Source organism: Antechinus flavipes, chromosome 1 (genome assembly GCF_016432865.1).
Source record: "Antechinus flavipes isolate AdamAnt ecotype Samford, QLD, Australia chromosome 1, AdamAnt_v2, whole genome shotgun sequence".
Lineage (NCBI taxonomy): Eukaryota > Metazoa > Chordata > Mammalia > Dasyuromorphia > Dasyuridae > Antechinus > Antechinus flavipes.
Genome location: NC_067398.1, coordinates 656,889,617 through 656,898,441, shown reverse-complemented (window position 1 = coordinate 656,898,441; position 8,825 = coordinate 656,889,617).

Below are 8,825 nucleotides of genomic sequence, written 5' to 3'. Positions count from 1 at the left end.
GGAGATTGGCAGAGAGAGGCTGGACAAGTAGATGTAAGAATCTTCTGAATACAGATGATAATTGAAACTATGGGAGTTGACAAGATCACCAAGTGAAGTGTACAGTGTACATAAACATAATGTACAGTAAAAAGAGATGAGGGCTCTAGGCAGAGCCTTGAGGAACCTTTAGAATTAGTAGGTACAGCAATAATGAAGATCTAAAAAAGGAAACAGAAGAGTGGTCAGACAGAGAATCAGGAGACCCAACAGTGTTATGAAAAGAGAATATCAAGAAGAAGGGGGACTGACAGTATAAAAGATTACAGAGGTCAGGAGGAATGAGAACTGAGAAAAAGCCATAAAGTTGGTCGATTAAGAGATCTGGTAACTTTGGAGAGACTTGTTTCAATTGTTTGATGATGTCAGAAAACAGACAAAGTTAAGAAAGGAAAGGAAATGGGTGGTCTTTGTGAAGAGTTTAGTCACAAAAGGGGAAAGAGATATACAAGCATAGCTAGTAGGTATAAAGAGATCAAGAGAAGGTTTTTTTGAGGATGAAAGTTGTGGGCAGTAAGAAAGCCAATAGGCTGGGAGAAACTGATGGTAAATGGGAGAGTAAAGATGATAGTGGGATTCAATCTGCTGGAGAAGATCACTGAATGTAAAGGAGATTGCCTTAGTAAGGGGAAAGGCCACCTATCTGTGTGAAACAGTGGTGATGGAGGAAAACAATGAAGGAAGATATTCATATAAAATAAAGGAGTTGAACTAGTTAAAGGGTAAGATCCCTTCTAGCTCTAAGATTCTCAGTTAGAACATGAAGGGAGAGAGTGAAGTGGTAACTTTGCACAGCCTTCCCTCACTTAAGTCCAATTCAGTTGCAAAGTTAACCATTACTTGAAATGAATTTTGGTAATCTTCTAAAGTAGTCCTTTGGTAGTTTGACAGGTATAAGACTAAATCTGTGAATTACCCCCCGCCTCTTCTAGTCTAACTTGTACTGAACAAAAATCCCCTTGAAAATTTGTTCAACAACAGTCACTTTTGGGTCCATTGCCTAGACTTCAGCTTCCTTCTTTGTAAAATGAGAGGGTGAAGAAAATGAGAAGATGATGTGATGTGGTGGAAAATCTACATACATCATCAGCTTTTCTGTATATCCCAAAGGAATAGAGAGGGAGAAGAATTCCATTAAAAATAACTATAAATCATATTAAATATTTGACAGTTAAGCTATCAGAAGATATTCAGAATTTATATAAATACAACTAAAAAGCACTTTTTACAGAAATGAAGGCACTTTAATAATTTGTGAGTAACCTATTGTTCATTCTAAACAGGCCATGTCAATACAATTAAAATTATGACACCACTACATTGACTCACAGATTTAGTCCTATATCTATCAACTACCAAAAGACTACTATATACTACTACATAAAAGATTAACAAAATTAAACAATGGTCTCTAAAATGGGCACCAAAGCCTCCTCAGAAGCCATAGCATGGTTCCAAGGAGTTTGTGATAAACCAGTAGTGGGTAGGGAAATTGTTTGTCCTTCATTCTTGAAGAGGACCATTAACATCAGGAAGGTGATTCATGACTTGTGAGTGAATTGGACTTATGTGAGGGAGGGTTGTTCTAAGTCACTATTTTACTCTCTCATCTGGAGTCATCTAGGTCCAGTGGCAAGATCAGGACAACTGAAGATGGCCCTAAATGCAGTGAGAGACCTTGGACTTTTTAAGCTAAGGTCTCAGTTTCCCAGATCTCAGTTTGATCAAGGCAACACTCATTCAGTGATAAAGGCTTGGCAAGAAATGAAGCAATAGTCAATCTGGACCAAAAAAATTAATCTGGAAGGAAACGATCCTCGGGATTTCTGGCCAGAAGAGATATAATTGTTATTTTCATTCTGTGAACCATGAGGGCCCAAACAATGGCCAAATGAGGCTTGGATGGAATCTGGAGTTGGTGGGAACATGGGTTGCATCTCACTCTCCCACCAATCATGGGGTTTATCTCTAACACTGCTACATCACCCTTCACTCATTTCAGCCCAATACTTCCTCATTCCACCTCTTCCACTCACCAGGCAAACTCTCAACTTTTCTGTTTTTGAAATGGACACTGGCCCCTCAAGTTAGAAAGATAGCTATGTGTTTATAAAAGACAGGTGTTACATCTACATGATTTGTCTAAATGTATAGACAAAGCTTATAGGCAGCATAGATAGATATAATCAGAGACTTGGCTCATTCTCCCAGGAGAGAATCAAGGGCAATGTCTAAATTCTAGCCAGAGCTTGGGGGTATGGTTTTCAGGAAAGCCACAAGGTCAGGTGTTTTTTTTCTACAGTCTCTGCGGAGGGTATTGGACTGCAATTATTTCTCTCTGCCCCTCTCATGTAGTTCTAGTTCAGTTTAGAGAAAGAGTGTTTAGAGGTTCAGAAGAAAAGCTACTTAGCTTAGATTCACCAGCTTATTTCCTTCCCACCAAATAATGCTCACACCAAAAAAAAAAAAATAATAATAATAATAATAATCACAAATAGCAAATAGAGAGTAAACCCATTTATCCAAGCAAAACAACAAATAGAACTGAAAAAATTCAACAGATTAGAATATGCCAGAAAAATACACAAAGATTATGGAATTCTCCATCTGGGAGTGAGATAATATCTCAGCTCAAATCAGGAAAGAAAGAACTCTCATCCAAAGAAGGTTCATTTCAGCAACCTCTAAAACTTCAAGCGAGTCCCAAACATATAACCAACTTCTAAGCATATCTGCTGTTTGCAAGTATTTTTCTTTCACCTCCTTGGTCCAAGTTTCTCTAGATAAGCCCTGGAACTAATTCCCTAAGGTCCTTACACAAATGTTAGTATTTTCTCCACCAATTTACAGTCATTATTTCCTACAAATGTAACTATACTCAAAACATCCTGGGTTTGGATTATAGCCCACTTACATAACCTAATCATAACCAGACAGGCCTAACAGCAGCTGCATAAGTACTATTGGGAAAATCCCCACCCTCAACATATCCTCCCCACCCTCAACATTTCCTCTCTTAGTCCCCCTGATTTCCTTATACTTCAATACATTCCTCAAAGGGTGACTCTCTAATTTGGATTAGTGATCCTGCTCTCCCCTTTTCCCTTTTGTAGCCACATGCATCAGAATTGATCATTGTATAATCTTCTTGTTGCTGTGTACAACGACTGCCTCGTTCTGCTCATTTCACTTAGCATGTAAGTCTTTCCAGGCCTCTCTGAAATCATTCTGTTTATCTTTTCTTACAGAACTATAATATTCTATAATATTCATATACCATAATTTATTCAGCCATTCTCCAATTGATGGGCATCCATTCAGTTTCTAGTTTCTTGCCACTACAAAAAAGGTTGCCACAAACCCAAAATTGTTTATCTTTATAATGTTGATTCACTGTATAAATTATTTTTATCTCTGCTCTTTTCACTCTATATCTATTCATAGGTCTTCCCACTTTCTTCTGAAACTGTCCATTTCTTCATTTCTTATAGATCAATAACATTCTATTACATTCACATTCTATAATATTTAGCCATTTCTTAGCAAGTGAACAGCCATTTAGTTTCCAGTTCTTTACTACTATGAAAAAAGCTGCTATAAATATTTTAAGCTGATGGATCTTTTTCTTTGATCTCTTTTCTCTTGTCCTTCATTCTCAAAGACACAAATGACATCACCAAGTTAGAGTCGAGTTAAAGTGCATCAAACACCATATCAACTGTTTCTCAGTCCCTTCTGAAGTCATGATAGCTTTAGGGTAGATGACCAACTTCTGGTGAGGAGTTAGCCTATTAAGAAAGACCTGGCAAAAATTTTACCCGCAATAACTAAAAGAGAGATTCCCCTGTGGTTGTCACAAGTAAATCTATTTCCTTTATCTTTGTAAAGATGGCATCCTTGAACTCCTGGAGGATGATTCCCTCTTACCATATAACACAGAAAATTTCAGTCAACTTTTGAATAAGCAATGGATCGTCCCCACCCCTTCCAAACCTTGTAAAACTCAGCTGGAATAGAATCAACGTCAGATGCTTTGCCACCTAAAAGGAGTCTAATGGCATTGAACTCTTCTTCAGTTGGAACTTCAGCTAGGGAGGAACTGACTTCAATCTGAGATAAAGTTAATGGCTTCAGCATTGATTGATGATAGTCTGTTGAGAACACTATGGAAGTATTCAGCTCATCTTTCTAGGATCATGTTCTTATCACTAATCAATGTGGCTCTATCAGTACTGAGTATTTGAGATGCACCATAGATCTTTGGCTCATAAATAACCTTGAGGCTTTATAAAAAGCACTTTGGATTATTACTATCAGCATAAAACTGAATTTCATATGCCTTCTTACTGAGCCAAGAATCCTGCATCCCTCTAAGCTTTACTTTTGATGGAATTAAATGCTACCTTCTTAAAGATGGATGAACTATCCTGCTGGTACACCCTATGGAATTCTCATTTTTTCATTAACAGCTTGTGAATGTTGCAATCATTTTCATCAAATCAATCTTGATGCTTGTGAATGTTCTGACTCAGATGAGCAACTGCAGTGCTATATACCAAATCTCTGGAAGCTGCCCACTCCTTTTCTGCTCCACTATTGCCAAATGTGTTTTGGCTCAATTTTTCCTCCAAGTTGGCAACAAACTGTTCTGGCTCATAGAAGCACTCTAATCTATTAAGATTAAGTCTTGCAATAGTCATCTTGCTTTAAGATTGCTGCTTTTGTTGAATGCAAATATTTATCTTGGAAAGGATAAACCTATGATCAGTCTAGTATTCTGTACTATATATTTCCTTTGTCACTCTCAAATCCTATCTGTATTCTCTCATAATCACAGTCTATTGAATGCCAATGGCTGCTGAGAGGATTCAATCATGAAGTTTCATTACGTTTAGGTAAATGGAAGACAGTGTTGGTAATGATCATGAGATGCACAAATCTTCAGTAGTAAGTTACCAGTGCTTCCAGTGAGAAGACAAACCTACGGGCTGGGCCACCTGTGTGCAGGATTATAATTATAGCTCCCAATGTATCTGCAACTGCTTCATCACTTGCCCATTGAAAAACAACTGGAAAATATACCCAAATATACAATATCAGAATCATTGTGAAGCAAATTGTGTCCCCCTTGACTTTTGGGAGTAGCAATGGGAGTGAACTCTGAGAAACTCTCCTCTGACAGAGACCCAACCTTCAGGGCAGTTAAGTGATCTCATTCTGTTGGAAATCTTGGCAGGGACTAGTTGTACCCTCTATTGAATTGAAGATTAGCCTGGGACCACTCCAAGTTGCTCAGACTCCCAGTTAAGTGATTTTATTCAATTGGAGATCTCAACCTGATATTTCTATTGAGTGTCTCAAAACTCCAAGATAAGTACTCTCTTTTCAACTGGAAATCTAGGCCTGGAGGCATTGACAATATTGAGGGATTCTCATTCAATTTTGAATGGAAATCCTAGCCTCAGATTGCTAATAAAAGACAATTCTGAACTCCAAATCTCTGCAGAAGTCTGAAACAGAAATTTGCTTTGCCAATGGAGCTCTCTTCTTGGCAAAGCTGCCTGCCAGGATTCCTGCCCGCTGTGAATATATCCTCTTCTCAGTGTTAACCTTTGTTATTTCTCTGACAGGACTTTGCCACTGAAGAGTCTGTCTTCCTAGCAAAGCTGACTTCTCAGTGTCAATAAAATTTCCTTTTGCCTCAGACTTTCAGGGTTCATGAATTCTTTCACATTGAAGCTGCCTCGACCAGAAAGGATTTCCCACCCCAATTCTCACACCATTAGCACCACAATCAATTGGACTACCTGAAAGTCATAATTAAAATGAGGACTTGGACAGCATCTTTCAAGAAATTATCGAGGAAAACTGCCCTGATATCCTGGAATCAGAGGGCAAAATAAAAATTGAAAAACTCAATCAATTGCCTCAGGAAAGAAATCTCAAGATGAAAATTCCAAGTAACATTATAAGCAAATTGCAGAACTATCAGGTCAAGGAAAAAATACTGCAAATGGCCAGAAAGAAACAATTCAAATATCAGGGAGTCACACAGAACTTAGCAGATGCAATGTTAAAGAACTGGAAGTCACAAAACATGACATTCCAGAAGGCAAAGGTGCTAAGACTACAACCCAAAATCACCTATCTGGTGGAATTAAGCATAATACTTTTTTCTTTAAAGAATGTGAATTCATTTATTGATTTTATTTATAATTTGTTTAATAAAATAAGTCCATCATAAGTTATGCCATAACTTATAAAACCACAGATGCCTACAGACACACTCAAAATTTAGTGAAATTAAATTCTTTTAACATGTGCCTAAAAATCCATGTGTGGCATGTTTGCATAAATTAAGTTTTAATATGATAGGGATAGACTTTTTCAGTATCTAAGTTTTTATTATGGTTCAGACAAAAATATTTGTCTAAAGGAACCTAATCTAACTTCTAATATATTAATTACCTTCTTATCTGCTAAAATAACTTCAGTATAACTGTATTGAACTAGTATAGAAGACTTTAAGGACAATGATGATGTTTCAAAGGTTTTGTTTCTTTATCTTTATTCTGGATAAAAATAGGGGTTAGAAATTCTGGAAGTGAGTCTGTTAAAAAAGGAAGTAAAAGTAGTCTTGTTGAGGGGTAAGATACCCTAACAGCAATGGAGGGCTCCAGGCCAGTGTCACAGGTTTTGCAAAAGAATCCACAATCCCAATTTCCAAGCAAGCTTTTGGCAAAAAAAATGGATTTATTTTCACTGAGCAGCTCTCTCAGAGAGCCACTTCCTGATTAGGAAGATATTAAAGATTGGGATACAAAGTCTTGATTTTATTTAGCTTTCTATGGCTTGGGGCTAGGGAACAATCTCCAGATGAATTGAGGGACTAATTCCAGGTCAATAAAGGATGCTGATTGTTTCCCAGACCAAAGTGATTCCCAGACCAATTGGAGGTGGGAGTTTCCTGTGGGAACCAGGTAGAAAGGTGGGGATGCTCCTAGAGGCCAGGAAGGGTTGAGATTCAAGTTTTTTACACGATCCAAAAGATCAGGGGGATACAGAATCCTATAACATCAGTTTTAAGTTTTAGAACTACTCTTTGTATAAATATTTGAATTCATATAGAATAGATATTTTAGGGAGAAATGACATGAAAAAAACTTTTTTTTAACAGTTTTTCAACTAGACAGATTTTTTGATAGCAGTTTTAAAAATTAAAGTGACTGCGATAATTCATGAACTAATAATGTGGATCAGAAAACATAGATAGCATAACATGATTGTAGAAGAGAACAATTAAAGCCTAACATCTATTTTAAGATAGTATATACTAAGATATTCTGTGAACCAGCCTGACCCAAGTAAATGCTGAGCTAACAGGATGTGCAGTTTTAAATTTTCTCTTCTGATTTGCTTGCATACTATTGGAAATCTTGGGAGATTCTGTTAGTCATAAAAGTTATAGTCCAACAAAAAATGAAGAGAAAATTTAAAATTTGCTTCTTCATGATACACAGGGGAAAATGGGGATAAGAGAGAGAAAATCATTTATCCTTAAACTTTAATATGTATTCATTTATAGTTTTTAAATGATAATATTGAATTTTCTTGGTCCTGCTAATCTGTATATGACATAACTTATGATGGACTTATTTTATTAAACAAATTATAAATAAAATCAATAAATGAATTCACATTCTTTAAAGAAAAAAGTTTTAATTAAGTGAAAGAGGGCTACACTGGATGCAAAAAGAAAGGAAAGTTATGATGGAGTAAAATATTTCATCTGAAGATTCATGAAAAACCTATTACATTGGAAGAAAAGATGGGAAAGTATGTGATGGGCATCACTTGAACCTTACTTTTATCAGAATTGGCTCAAAGAGGGAATAGTATATACAATCAGTTGAAAATAGAAATCTATTTTACCTGACAAGAAAGTAGGAGGGAGGAGATTAAGTAAAGGGGAGGAGGGAAGTGACAGAAAAGAAGTCAAATCTGGGGAAGAGGTAGTCGTAAGCAAAACACTGGCAAAGAGAAAGAGTGAACAAAAGGAAAGAACAAACAGGAGGGAAAATAGGATGGAAGGAAACACACAGTAATTACAACTGTTAAGCGAATGGGATAAACTCTCTCTTAAAATGAAAGCAGATAGCAGAGTGGATTAAAAATCAGAATTCTACAATATGTTGTTTATAAGAAACACATTTGAATCAGAGAGACACACACAGAGTAAAAGTAAGGGATTGGAGCAGAATCTATTATTCTTCAAATGAAGTTAAAAAAAAAAAAAAAAGCAGAGGTAGCGATCTTGATCTCAGACAGCAAAAGCAAAAATAGACCTAAATTTAAAAAGATGAGACAGGATACTACACTTTGCTAAAAGGTACCACAGATAATGAAGTAATAGCAATACTAAATATTTATGCACCAAGTCCTTGCATCCAAATTCTTAAAAGAGAAGTTAAGTGAGTTACAGGAAGAAATAGCAAAATTATCCTAGTGGGGGCCCTCAACTGACCCTTCTAAGAACTTGTTAGAAGAAAGAATTCATATCAAACAAAAGATAGAGTAAGCATTACAAATTTTAAAATAGATAATTCTGGTTATGTTAAATTTTAAAAATTTTGCACAAACACCAATGCAACCAAGATTAGAAGGAAAAGCAGAATAATGGGAAAACAACCTTTGTAGAAAGTGTCTCTGATAAAACCCTCATTTCTCAAAAATATAGAGAACTGAGTCAAACATAAAAATACTAGCCATTCCCCAACTGATAATAA